Source organism: Triticum urartu, chromosome 4A (genome assembly GCF_056163025.1).
Source record: "Triticum urartu cultivar PI428250 chromosome 4A, HENAU_Tu73, whole genome shotgun sequence".
In the NCBI taxonomy this organism is placed as follows: domain Eukaryota; kingdom Viridiplantae; phylum Streptophyta; class Magnoliopsida; order Poales; family Poaceae; genus Triticum; species Triticum urartu.
Window position 1 is genome coordinate 585,063,055 of NC_141876.1, and position 15,299 is coordinate 585,078,353.

Sequence of the window (15,299 nt, forward strand, 5' to 3'; positions counted from 1 at the left end):
GCGCATGGGCCTCTTGGGGCTGGTGCCCTTGGCCCATATAGGCCAAGGCGCACACCCCAACAGCCCATGTGGCCCCCCGGGGCAGGTAGACCCCCTTGGTGGACCCCCGGACCCCTTTCGGCACTCCCTGTACAATACCGATAATGCGCGAAACTTTTCCGGCGACCAAAACAAGACTTCTCATATATAAATCTTTACCTCCGGACCATTCCGGAACTCCTCGTGACGTCCGGGATCTCATCCGGGACTCCGAACAACTTTCGGGTTACCGCATACTAATATCTCTATAACCCTAGCGTCACCGAACCTTAAGTGTGTAGACCCTACGGGTTCGGGAGACATGCAGACATGACCGAGATGACTCTCCGGTTAATAACCAACAGTGGGATCTGGATACCCATGTTGGCTCCCACATGTTCCACGATGATCTCATCGGATGAACCACGATGTCAAGGACTTAATCAATCCCGTATACAATTCCCTTTGTCTAGCGGTACGATACTTGCCCGAGCTTCGATCGTCGGTATCCCGATACCTTGTTCAATCTCGTTACCGGCAAGTCTCTTTACTCATTTCGTAACACATCATCTCGTGATCAACTCCTTGATCACATTGTGCACATTATGATGATGTCCTACCGAGTGGGCCCAGAGATACCTCTCCGTTTACACGGAGTGACAAATCCCAGTCTCGATTCGTGCCAACCCAACAGACACTTTCGGAGATACCTGTAGTGTACCTTTATAGCCACCCAGTTACGTTGTGACGTTTGGCACACCCAAAGCACTCCTACGGTATCCGGGAGTTGCACAATCTCATGGTCTAAGGAAATGATACTTGACATTAGAAAAGCTTTAGCATACGAACTACATGATCTTGTGCTAGGCTTAGGATTGGGTCTTTGTCCATCACATCATTCTCCTAATGATGTGATCCCATTATCAATGACATCCAATATCCATGGTCAGGAAACCGTAACCATCTATTGATCAACGAGCTAGTCAACTAGAGGCTTACTAGGGACATGGTGTTGTCTATGTATCCACACATGTACCTGAGTTTCCTATCAATACAATTCTAGCATGGATAATAAACGATTATCATGAACAAGGAAATATAATAATAACTAATTTATTATTGCCTCTAGGGCATATTTCCAACAGTCTCCCACTTGCACTAGAGTCAATAATCCAGTTCACATCGATATGTGATTAACACTCAAGGTCACATCCCCATGTGACTAACACCCAAAGAGTTTACTAGAGTCAATAATCTAGTTCACATTACCATGTGATTAACACTTGATGAGTTCTGGGTTTGAACATGTTATGCTTGTGAGAGATGTTATAGTCAACGGGTCTGAATCTTTCAGATCCGTATGTACTTCGCAAATCTCTATGTCATCTTGTAGATGCAGCTACTACGCTATATTTGGAGCCATTTCAAATAATTGTTCTACTTGGAGCTATTCTAAATTGTTGCTCCATTATACATATCCAGTATCTCTACTCAGAGCTATCCGGATAGGTGTTAAGCTTGCATCGACGTAACTCTTTACGTCGAACTCTTTATCACCTCCATAACCGAGAAACATATCCTCATTCCTGTAAGGATAATTTAGACCGCTATCTGGTGATCTACTCCTAGATTACCTTTGTACCCTCTTGCCAGATATGTGGCAAGGCACACATCAGGTGCGGTACTCAGCATGGCATACCGTATAGAGCCTATGACAAAAGCATAGGGGACGACCTTTGTCCTTCCTCTTTCTTCTGCCGTGGTCGAGCTTTAAGTCTTAACTTCATACCTTACAACTCAGGCAAGAACTCCTTCTTTGACTGGTCCATCTTGAACACCTTCAAGATCATGTCAAGGTATGTGCTCATTTGAAAGTACCATTAAGCGTTTTGATCTATCCTTATAGATCTTGATGCTCAATGTTCAAGTAGCTTGATCCAGGTTTTCCATTGAAAAACACTTTCCAAATAACCCTATATGCTTTCCAGAAATTCTACGTCATTTCTGATCAACAATATGTCAACAACATATATTTATCAGAAATTCTATAGTGCTCCCACTCACTTCTTTGGAAATACAAGTTTCTCATAAACTTTGTATACACCCAAAATCTTTGATCATCTCATCAAAGCATACATTCCAACTCCGAGATGCTTACTCTAGTCCTTAGAAGGATTGCTGGAGCTTTGCATACTTATTAGCATCTTTCAGGATTGACAAAACCTTCTGGTTGTATCACATACAACCTTTCCTCAAAAATCGTCGAGGAAACAATGTTTTGACATCCTATCTGCAAGATTTCATAAATAATGCAGTAATCTCTAATATAATTCCAACAGACTCTTAGCATCGCTACGAGTGAGAAAGTCTCATCGCAGTCAACTCCTTGAACTTGTCGGAAAACATCTTAACGACAAGTCGAGCTTTCTTAATGGTGATACCTACCATCATTTTCCGTCTTCCTTTTAAAATCCATATGTACCTAACAACCTTACGACCATCAAGTAGTTCTCCCAAAGTCTACACTTTGTTTTTCATATATGGATCCTCTCTCGGATTATATGGCCTCGAGCCATTTTGGAATCCAGGCCCACCATCGCTTCTCCATAGCTCGTAGGTTCACTGTTGTCTAGCAACATGACTTCCAAGACAGGATTACGTACCATTCTGAAGTAGTATGCATCCTTGTCATCCCACGAGGTTTGGTAGTGACTTGATCTAAAGTTTCATGATCACTATCATAAGCTTCCACTTCAATTGGTGTAGGTGCCACAGGAACAACTCCTGTGCCCTGCCACACACTAGTTGAAGAGACGGTTCAATAACCTCATCAAGTCTCCACCATCCTCCCACTCAATTCTTTCGAGAGAAACTTTTCCTCGAGAAAGGACCCGATTCTAGAAACAATCCCTTATTGCTTTCGGATCTGAGACAGGAGGTATACCCAACTGTTTTGGGTGTCCTATGAAGATGCATTTATCCTCTTTGGGTTCGAGCTTATCAGCCTGAAACTTTTCACATAAGCGTCGCAGCCCCAAACTTTTAAGAAATGACAGCTTAGGTTTCTCTAAACCATAGTTCATACGGTGTCATCTCATCAGAATTACGTGGTGCCCCTTTTAAAGTGAATGTGGTTGTCTCTAATGCCTAACCCATAAACTATTGTGGTAATTCGATAAGAGACATCATGGTATGCATCATATCCAATGGGGTGCAGTTATGATGTTCGGACACACCATCACACTATGGTGTTCCAGGCTGTATTAGTTGTGAAACAATTTCCACAATGTCTTAATTTTGTGCCAAACTCGTAATTCAGATATTCATCTCTATGATCATATCATAGATCTTTTATCCTCTTGTCACGATGATCTTTCAACTTCACCCTGAAATTACTTGAACCTTTCAATAATTCAGACTCGTGATTCATCAAGTAAATATACTCAACATCTACTCAAATCATCTGTGAAGTAAGAACATAACGATATCCACTACACGCCTCAGCACTCATTGGACTGCACACATCAAAATGTATTACTTCCAACAAGTTGCTTTCCAGTTCCATTTTACTGAAAACGAGGCTTTCAGTCATCTTGCCCATGTGGTATGATTTGCATGTCTCAAGTGATTCAAAATCAAGTGAGTCCAAACGATCCATCTGTATAGAGTTTCTTCATGCATATCTACCAACAAACATGGTTCGCATGTCTCAATCCTTTCAAAAATGAGTGAGTCCAAAGATCCATCAACATGGAGCTTCTTCATGCGTTTTATACCGATATGACTTAAGTGGCAGTGCCACAAGTAGGTGGTACTATCATTACTATCTTATATCTTTTGGCATGAACATGTGTATCACTATGATCGAGATTCAATGAACCATTCATTTTAGGTGTAAGACCATTGAAGGTATTATTCAAATAAACAGAGTAACCATTATTCTCTTTAAATGAATAACCGTATTGCGATAGACATAATCCAATCATGTCTATGCTCAACGCAAACACCAATCTCGATGGTAGAGGGAGCGTACGATATTTGATCAACCTTGGAAATACTTCCAACACATATCGTCATCTCACCTTTAGCTAGTCTCCGTTTATTCCGTAGCTTTTATTTCGAGTTACTAACACTTAGCAACCGAACCGGTATCTAATACCCTGGTGCTACTAGGAGTACTAGTAAAGTACACATTAACACAATGTATATCCAATATACTTCTATCGACCTTGCCAGCCTTCTCATCTACCAAGTATCTAGGGTAATTCTGCTCCAGTGGCTGTTCCCCTTATTACAGAAGCACTTAGTCTCGGGTTTGGGTTCAACCTTGGGTTTCTTCACTAGAGCAGCAGCTGATTTTCCGTTTCATGAAGTATCCCTTCTTGCCCTTGCCCTTCTAGAAACTAGTGGTTTCACCAACCATCAACAATTGATGCTCCTTCTTGATTTCTACTTTTGTGGTGTCAAACATCGCGAATATCTCAAGGATCATCATATATGTCCCTGATATATTATAGTTCATCACGAAGCTCTAGCAGCTTGGTGGTAATGACTTCGGAGAAACATCACTATCTCATTTGGAAGATCAACTCCCACTCGATTCAAATGATTGTTGTACTCAGACAATCTGAGCACAAGCTCAACAATTGAGCTTTTCTCCCTTAGTTTGCATGCTAAGAAAATCGTCGGAGGTCTTATACCTCTTGATGTGGGCACGAGCCTTAAATCCCAATTTCAGTCCTTGGAACATCTCATACGTTCTGCGATGTTTCAAAAACGTCTTTGGTGCCTCAATTCTAAACCACTATATAGGTGAGGCTTAGGTGCGGCTGCCCTCCCTTCCCCCCACTATATATAGGGCCAAGGGAGAGGGGGGGCGCAGCCTTGGCCCTTCCTCCAAGGAAGGGTGCGGCCAGGGAGGAGTCCATCCTCCCCAAGGCACCTAGGAGGTGCCTTCCCCCTTTAGGACTCTTTCTTTCCCTTATCTCTTGGCGCATGGGCCTCTTGGGGCTGGTGCCCTTGGCCCATATAGGCCAAGGCGCACACCCCTACAGCCCATGTGGCCCCCCGGGGCAGGTGGACCCCCTTGGTGGACCCCCGGACCCCTTTCGGCACTCCCGGTACAATACCGATAATGCGCGAAACTTTTCCGGCGACAAAAACAAGACTTCCCATATATAAATCTTTACCTCCGGACCATTCCGGAAATCCTTGTGACGTCCGGGATCTCATCCGGGACTCCGAACAACTTTCGGGTTACCGCATACTAATATCTCTATAACCCTAGCGTCACCGAACCTTAAGTGTGTAGACCCTACGGGTTCGGGAGACATGCAGACATGACCGAGATGACTCTCCGGTTAATAACCAACAGCGGGATCTGGATACCCATGTTGGCTCCCACATGTTCCACGATGATCTCATCGGATGAACCACGATGTCAAGGACTTAATCAATCCCGTATACAATTCCCTTTGTCTAGCGGTACGATACTTGCCCGAGATTCGATCGTCGGTATCCCGATACCTTGTTCAATCTCGTTACCGGCAAGTCTCTTTACTCGTTTCGTAACACATCATCCCGTGATCAACTCCTTGATCACATTGTGCACATTATGATGATGTCCTACCGAGTGGGCCCAGAGATACCTCTCCGTTTACATGGAGTGACAAATCCCAGTCTCGATTCGTGCCAACCCAACAGACACTTTCGGAGATACCTGTAGTGTACCTTTATAGCCACCCAGTTACGTTGTGACGTTTGGCACACCCAAAGCACTCCTACGGTATCCGGGAGTTGCACAATCTCATGGTCTAAGGAAATGATACTTGACATTAGAAAAGCTTTAGCATACGAACTACATGATCTTGTGCTAGGCTTAGGATTGGGTCTTTGTCCATCACATCATTCTCCTAATGATGTGATCCCGTTATCAATGACATCCAATGTCCATGGTCAGGAAACGTAACCATCTATTGATCAACGAGCTAGTCAACTAGAGGCTTACTAGGGACATGGTGTTGTCTATGTATCCACACATGTATCTGAGTTTCCTATCAATACAATTCTAGCATGGATAATAAACGATTATCATGAACAAGGAAATATAATAATAACTAATTTATTATTGCCTCTAGGGCATATTTCCAACATATATACCTACGTATCGTAAAACTTCCAGACCAAAAAATAGATCGGGAATTCCGCCGCCAGAAGCCTCTGTAGCCACCGAAAACCAATCTAGACCCGTTTCGGCACCCTGCCGGTGGGGGAAATCCCTCTCCGGTGGCCATCTTCATCATCCCGGTGCTCTCCATGACGAGGAGGGAGTAGTTCTCCCTCGGGGCTGAGGGTATGTACCAGTAGCTATGTGTTTGATCTCTCTCTCTCGTGTTCTTGAGGTGATACGATCTTGATGTATCGTGAGCTTTGCTATTATAGTTGGATCTTATGTTTCTCCTTCCCCTCTTCTCTCTTGTAATGAATTGAGTTTCCCCTTTGAAGTAATCTTATCGGATTGAGTCTTTAAAGATTTGAGAACACTTGATGTATGTCTTGTCGTGGATATCTGTGGTGACAATGGGATATCACGTGATTCACTTGATGTATGTCTTGGTGACCAACTTGCGGGTTCCGCCCATGAACCTATGCATAGGGGTTGGCGCACGTTTTCGTCGTGATTCTCCGATAGGAACTTTGGGGCACTCTTTGAGGTTCTATGTGTTGGTTGAATAGATGAATCTGAGATTGTGTGATGCATATCGTATAATCATACCCACGGATACTTGAGGTGACATTGGAGTATCTAGGTGACATTAGGGTTTTGGTTGATTTGTGTCTTAAGGTGTTATTCTAGTATGAACTCTAGGGCTGTTTGTGACACTTATAGGAATAGCCCAACGGATTGATTGGAAAGAATAACTTTGAGGTGGTTTCGTACCCTACCATAATCTCTTCGTCCGTTCTCCGCTATTAGTGACTTTGGAGTGACTCTTTGTTTCATGTTGAGGGATAGTTTTATGATCCAATTATGTTAGTATTGTTGAGGGAACTTACACTATCGAAAGTATGAACCCCAGGCCTTATTTCCACGCATTGCAATACCGTTTACGCTCACTTTTACCATTAGTTACCTTGCTATTTTTATAATTTCAGATTACAAATACCTTTATCTACCATCCATATTGCACTTGTATCACCATTTCTTCGCCGAACTAGTGCACCTATACAATCTACCATTGTATTGGGTGTGTTGGGGACACAAGAGACTCTTTGTTATTTGGTTGCAGGGTTGCTTGAAAGATACCATCTTCATCCTACGCCTCCTACGGATTGATAAACCTTAGGTCATCCACTTGAGGGAAATTTGCTACTGTCCTACAAACCTGTGCACTTGGAGGCCCAACAACGTCTACAAAAAAAAGGTTGTGTAGTAGATATTAGCAGCCATATCGAAGGCCGAGGTGGAAGCCCATTTTGCACCGAAACCGCCACCGCCGCCAAGGGAGAAAGTGCCTGAGGAAAAGATTGACCACTTCATTCGTATAGCTAGAGCACCAGCTCCCAAGCCTGTTGACACAGACTATGAGCGCCACCTTAGGAAGTTAAATCGAGCACGTCTACAGAAAGAGGCGAGCTCGAGCTCGAGCAAATCAGCTGGCAAAAGGAGCGGTAAAACCGTTTCCCAGCTGGGAGAACAGGCGGCGCAATCAATCCCCCCGCTTCTTGTGCCAACAACACATGAGAGTACGCGCGCCCAATATTATTGTGGACAAACCATTAACGTTCCCGGACTGGGCGATGTGGTAATAACCGAGGAGCATATTGAGCAGGCTAAAAGCCTCATGATCACTGTTGGACAACTCTTCGATATCGAGCCCATGTCTCTGATTAGAGAGGAGGAAATAAAACGGAAATATGTCTGGGCCAACCTTTGGTCGAGCCAGACGAGGTCAAGAAGCTCCCAACGAGAATGTATGAATTGCATCAATGGTACATGGACATTACCAAGATTTCCAATCGAGAGTCCCTCATGGTGAATGTCAAGAAGGATCATTACTACCATGAGAAAGTTGTGTCCGTTGAGTATTCAAAACTATTTCAGTTATACAATCAAGACGCACTGGACAAATCTATCGTCAGTTGCTATTGTCTGTAAGTGATTTCTTTCTGTAATTTAAGTCTCAAGCTAGCTGTAGTGATCATTTTGATCAATCATTACCTGTAATTATCCTCACTATATTCTTTTCTGTGGTATTATGCAGGATGAAGATTTATGAAATGAAAAAAGGTGGACGCTATGGCATTGGGTTCGTTGACCCAAATACCATTAATGAATACACATGGAAATTAGATCCATATTACGAAAAAAAAGTGTAGAAGAAAGCATGCTAGAGTTCTTCAAGCGCCTCAAATACAATGAAGATATACTACTTCCTTACAACTTCGAGTGAGTCACATTGTCTTGTACTACAAATTCTATTTTTGCCTACTAACTAGCTACATGTTTTTGCTTACATATGCCCGCTTAATTAAGACATGCAAACGTGTGTGCATGCAGATTTCACTGGATCTTGTTAATCATTAAAGTTAATGAAGGAACAATTGAAGTACTAGACTCACTACTTAAGAAAGCAAGTGACTACACCATCGTGAAGGGGATAGTCAACAGTTAATTTCAATCATTATTAACTATATCTCGGCCTATTTAATTAGTTCGTTATTTCCTGATAACAACTATTTAATAACCCATTTATTTATTTATTTTGTCGGCGGGCAGGGCTTGGGCAAAAGTTCATCAACGTCACTCCAGGCCAATGGAAACAAAATCTGAAATGGTATCGACCCAAGGTAAGTAATTAAGTAGTACTAGCTAGCTAGCTGCCATCTCTTTAATTATCATGCTTGATTAATTATTATCTGATCAAATTTCATTCTCGTAAAGGCCCTGAAGCAGGCGCCGGGGAATAATCTGTGTGCATACTACGTTTGCGGGAACATTCGCATGATGGCGTCCGAAAGGAGCAGATCTCAAAGACAAGAGTGGGTACGTTTGTCAGAACACTATTCACAATTTTTACACCATTATCAATATCTAGTCACACAACTAATACACATGCATATTGATCTCCTTCTTAACAGTTTAAAGAGGTGCGAGAGCAGCTCCTAGCAGAGGACCGCATAGAAGCAATTCAAGAGGAAATAACAGGATTTTTGCTCGACCAGGTCATAGATCCCAAAGGAGAATACTTCTACCCGCTACCGCCCCCATGAACCACTTTCAATTGTCATCGTGCTCCGAAGGCACCAATTAGGCTAATGCCACTGGCTCCGAAGGCACCAATTAGGAGAAATTGTATATAGCTACCTAATTGTATACATATATACATGTGTGTATATATGTGTGAATTAATGGTGGTTGTGAGACATTCGATGATATATATATATATATATATATATATATATATATATATATATGATCGGTTCTACTAGAAATTCTATTTATATATATGCATAACGTGTACAATATGTAGCATCGTAAAATACCAGCAAACGAAAAAGAATTAAATGGAAAACACAAAATTAAATGAAAAAGAAATCATAAACCCAAAACCCCCCAACCTTTTAATACCGGTTGGTGTCACCAACCGGTACTAAAGGGCTCCCTGCCACCCGAGCTGGCTCGTGCCACGTGGTTGCCCTTTAGCACCGGTTCGTGCTGAACCGGTACTAAAGGGGGGGGGGACCTTTGGTGCCCACACTTTAGTGCCGGTTACCGAACCGATACTAAAGGGTCTTACGAACTGGTGCTATTGACCGGTTCTGCAGTAGTGTTTATGAAGTCTCTGCTTGGTTCTAACTCAGTAGCACAATCTAAACTCGGGAGTCTATTTACAGTTACTGAATCTCAAACTCTGAAATAACGAGAAATTTCAAAGTGAAAGAAGAACAAATTATGAATGTGATGTGATTAATTTAGAAACATGTACTCTTGGCGCAAATCAGTGAGCTCATTGGTTCCTACCTTTTGGAGTATTAAATTATCATCCTATGACTTAGACAGGTTCAGACTGTAGATTCATTGTCTTTTCTTTTCTTTTAGAATACACCCTGGATGGTGTATTATGCATTAAAGAGAGAAGTCATCTGCAGAGCAGGTACAACGCCATGAGGACCGCTAGAAACAAAACGATAAGAAACCTTTCTAGAGATTCATTGCTCATACTTGCTGATTCTATGGTCATTCTTACTGAGCTTGGATTTTTTTAGTGAGAGAATCCACACCTTAGCAATCTTCTTCCTGCTGTGCGCTCTGATTTCTAGTGATCATTATGTGTGCGAACATGTGCTCATAGATTGTTTTCATGGCTTAACTTATCTGCATTTTGCAGACGTATTATCTGATGCAGTTTTCTGACACAAAGCACTAGGCGATGCTGTTGGATTTGGGTCTGCCTTTCTGTTTGCTGCTGTGTTTGGTCTGTTTGACCCTCTTTGTGCCTACATCTTCACGAAATCGGGATCTGACGTTGCTGACCCTCCTGTTCGTTCAGGTACCAGGCTGTACAATACCCGGAAGCTGGTGCCATCTGGCCTTCTTTCAGCACTCTCTCTAGGTGCCCTGGGAGTCTTCTACGCTGCTTACTTGCAAGACAAGGTGTGAGCTAATCGCCTGACCAGCTCTACTTTTCTGTACTGCTAACTGAAGAAGCTTCCTTCAAGGTTCCCTCTCATAAATGAAAAAATTGGGACTGAGCACCGACGGTCGGTGTTCCTCCCAACGTTGTAGCAGTCCCAACAAACAGCATTTAGTGCCCCTCTGTTTGTTGCCAATGATAAGCTATGGCCAAGCTTTCAGTTGCCGATGCGCTGATTGTAGTTGCAGTTGCAGTTGCTCGGGACTCAATTGTAGTTACTAACATAATATAAACTAGATTGAAAATACATCACATGGACATTAGTATTGTGCTATGCATACACCATAAGGATGCTGATTTTAGTTTTAAAGTAGTAGACTAATTTTCCCTTGCTTGAAACTCCTATGCTGAATTAGAGGGTATGCCGATGCTACTACTAAGCATTGTTGGTGAAGCAAATGTCATTTGAGAAATCATTTTTTCTTGTTAATGAAGATTGTTAACATTATGCTTTCCTGTGTCTCAACACTGTCAACCTGGCTCATAAAATGATATTTTTTACTATTGATTCATGTGCATGGGTAAAAAGAAAGAAAATACTCTGCTGGATTTGAACGAGGACGCGAACTAATAAGTTTTTTTACTTTCCCAACTTGGGTGCATGGGTGATTGACGCGGACTACCATAGCCCGGTGGGTGTCGTGCTCTTCAAACACTTGGACGCGGACTTCACCGTGAAGCCCAGAGACTGTGTCGCGCAAATGATCGTCCAGGTGATTGCGACGTCGGAGGTCGTCGAGGTGGAGGACCTCGACATGGGGCTGCGGCGACGATGATAACGACGACATCGACATCGACACGGGGCTACGGCGGCGACGAAGACGACGACAATGTCATGGTGCTCCGGCGGCGGCGACGACGACATCAACACCATCAACACGGCCTTGTGGAGGTGTCGACGCCCGCGACTTACACGTGTGGCATATATTGTGTGTGTGTGTGTGCGCACGCACACGCGCATGCCTGTGTGCGTGTGTTAATTATCTACATCAGATATGTATGATTGATGATTGACTGTATGCATAACATGTACGTATTGTGAAATGCATGTCTGAACTGAAATAGGTAGACTTTTATTTTTTTTTTAAATCCTAATTTATTACTAGTAGCGTGGGTGTATAATAGAAGCGCTACTACTATTTCTTTACTAGTAGCGTGGGTGTATAATAGATGCGCTACTGGTATGTCTATTTAGCAGTAGCGTGGAGTAAAATACACGCTACTGCTAAAAAATAGTTGTAGTGTTATAGCAGTAGCTAGCGTAGGAACCTATGCTACTGATAGTATAAAAACCCACGCTACTGGTAAGGTTTTTTCTAGTAGTGTCGGGAGCTTGGAGCTGTGCAAGCGTGCAAGATTTGTTTTGGACCCCAAAAGAGGACCGAGTCCTCACGTACGTCACGGCAACAAGTTGATTTGACCGGAAGGAAAATCCATCAGACGTGATACGGCGGTACATCGGAAAGCACACACAGGGCAAAGCAATAGCAGCATCGGGAGTTGAGCCAGGAGCCATCACGTGAAGACCAAAGCAATTTATTGGTTAAATTTGCTAGTACTAGTATACGTGCTTGAAGTACTTGGGCATTGCGTGTAGAAGCTCGGTTATTTTTCAAGATCAGCCATGCGAAGAATCATGATGCCATCGGGCATCGGCTTTGAGGTGGAAAAGTTCAACGGAACTGGAACCTTGGGTTATGGCAGATACGGTTGAAAGATTGTGGGCACAACAAAGATGCTTGAAGGCGTTGCGAGAAGTCATGTGAGCTAAGATGGAATTATCATGTGATGGATGGAAATTCACGGAAGATGATTTGGGAGCCTTGAAGTGTGTCGTTGCAGTCGAATAAGTTCGGCTGGGTCGGACTGAACAGTCTAACGGATCGACGCAAGTCGGTTGGTACAGAAGACGTTGATGGGATCGGCGACGACAACATAGGAGCGTGATGCTGATGTGACCGACTTCTGGGCATGGAAACACGTGGCGTAGGCCCCGAGGGCTTGTGTGGCTTCGACAAGACTATGAAGCGGGGTTGATTCAAGATGATGTACACACAGAGCTTGAAGTCGACGGGGCGTGAGGGTGGACTGATCATCTACCATGCAGTCATGTTGAAGGTATAGCTGGAGTCTGGAGGACTTCACTCGGTGCTGATTGAGGAGTTACGGCATAAGTGCACAGAGAGTCGAAGCCTATTCAGCGGGAAAAGCGAGTGACATGCAGTTCGGACTGGAGCCCAGTGGTCTGATGGAAGCGTGAAACTTGTCATCGGTCGGTGTTGATCGGTGGTACTCTGCAGTGGGGGTTGAGTGGTGTGGGTTCGCGACCCTTGAGACTCGACTGGAACAGCAGAGGCTCGACGCGGTAATAGCGGAGGCTCTGGTGGTCATACATGTGGTTAGACAACTGCGAATTTGACTCGGAATGACTACAAGCAATGGTGAAATTCTTTCAAGTTCCAGACAGGCGGTCAAGAAAGGAGCGGTGATGTTGAGTTCAAGTAACTCTTATGTGTGACATCCAATATGTGAGTTGTTCATTTTCACGCAGGTCAGTGATCAATGTGTGATGCGTTGAACGAAGCTCTGAAAGTTGGGAGCATACACTAGAGTAAAGAGAAACTTAATTTTGCTCGAGTGATGACAATGATTAAGAAAAGAAGGGACTACAAGTTGCAGGTGAAGTCATATTGAGTCTTTGGAGTAGCAGCGATACTCATAGGATAAACTCAAGTCCAATGTACATGGAAGTTTGATGCATTGACGTGGTGAAGAATATTCGCCAAGGTGAAGTTTGTTAGAGTTGTGCCGAATATTGTGTACAAGGTAGGTTACAGTTGGACTTGTAGTTGTATTGTCTTTACATAGGATATGTAGTCTTGTCCAAGTAGGACACTTATATCCTAGGCCTTTCATATATAGCGGGGGTAGACACACGATATAACCTATGCCAACATAATAGCACCGGAACGCAGGGGAAGCCGGTGGCATGTGCCGGTGTCCAAGGCGACCGGATGCGGTATTGTAGTGGTGTCATGGAAAGGAGCGCCCATAATCAAGCCCCGGGATGTAACCATATCAACGAACCTCGTTAACAAATCTCGGCGGCGTTCATCAAACTATTTACTTAATCCTTTTTTCATTCTACTTGGATCAGAGGAATATGCGATGATGCAGCTTTTAAGCTATTTGTACACTGGAAAGTTGACAACAACTGAGCCTACTCTTTTGCTCGACACCTGATGGCTGCCGACAAGTTTGAGATTTTTTCTTGCATGAGGCATTGCAGTCAGTTGCTTTCAAGCTTACCTATGACCACAGATTCTGCACTGCTCTACCTAGACCATCCATGCTCCATTTTAAAGGCCGATGAAGTTAGGCCTTTAACAGATACAGCCAAGGAATTCCTTGCCAACAAATACAATGATTTGGCTAAGTGAGTCATCTCAACTGGATGGGTCCACATTTTATTTTATTTTATTTATTGAGAAAAATGCGGACATTGTTGTCAAGCCATCTCTTTTTTTTAGGATCAATGCCGCTTTATTAATTAAACGTAGCTGGGGATCTCATCAGATAGAACCTGGATAATAGACTCCGATGAACCAACCCACCAAACATTACAAACTTCATCACCTAATCCTATTTTGACTAATTTATCCGCGGCACCATTTGCTTCTCGCTTTGTCCATGTAACCTTCACCTGCAGAAACTGGTTAAGCATCTGCTTAATCTCTTCAACACTCGGCCCCAAGATGGAGAGGTCTTGTTCAGATTTATTGATCGCCGCGACGACTCCCAGGCAATCCAGCTCGACATGAAGATTCTGCACGTTAGCCTCACTAGCCAGCTGAATAGCACGTTTACAGGCTTCCACCTCCACCATCTCGGCACTGGGGGCCCGGTCGACGAAAGAGCAAGCAGCAGCCCGAAAGCCACCATGATGATCTCTGAGCACTACCCCCACACCACCCTTGCCTCTGTCCTTGGAGAACGCTCCGTCGGCATTGGCTTTGATCCATCCCTTCTCCGGCGCCTCCCATTTTCTTCTCGCACCCGGTTCCCGGACCGGCGAGGATTTATGATGGATGTTTCGCCATTCTTCAGTCAACCGCACCACCCGCTCCATTATTTCATGTGGTTCTTCGATCCGTTTTCCATCCCGGGCTTCATTGCGAGCTAGCCACAGCGCATAGACCGACTGGACCATCATCGACCTTTCCTCCTCTTCTGCTTGCTGGAACCACTCCAGGAGCCATCTCTACTCTTAATTGAGCAGTTGGTAGTCTCCGCCGGTCAATTTTCGTCCCACCAAAGACGGTTAATTTTCGTCCTAGATCCCACCTCCCGCAACCCAGCGATTCTCCCCTTCCGCCCTCAAAACCGACAAAAAAAGGGTATACTACCATGAGGCCCGTTGTGAAACACTATGGTTCATCGACAGAAAATCGTCCTAAAAAAATCTACAACGGTTAACCTACGAAGAAAGACCTACGCCCCGACCGCCGCCCGCGGGTCGCCCGCTCCCTCGCGCCCCTGTTGCTCCCTCCTCAACCCCGATCTGGATCGAGGGGACGAGGAGCT

The 15,299-nt window shown here is 44.0% G+C and overlaps 1 pseudogene; it reads left to right on the forward strand.

Moving 5' to 3' along the window:
• The window catches only part of LOC125552987 (BTB/POZ domain-containing protein POB1-like), a 102,908-nt pseudogene that overhangs the window by 77,232 nt on the left and 10,377 nt on the right, over window positions 1–15,299 (forward strand).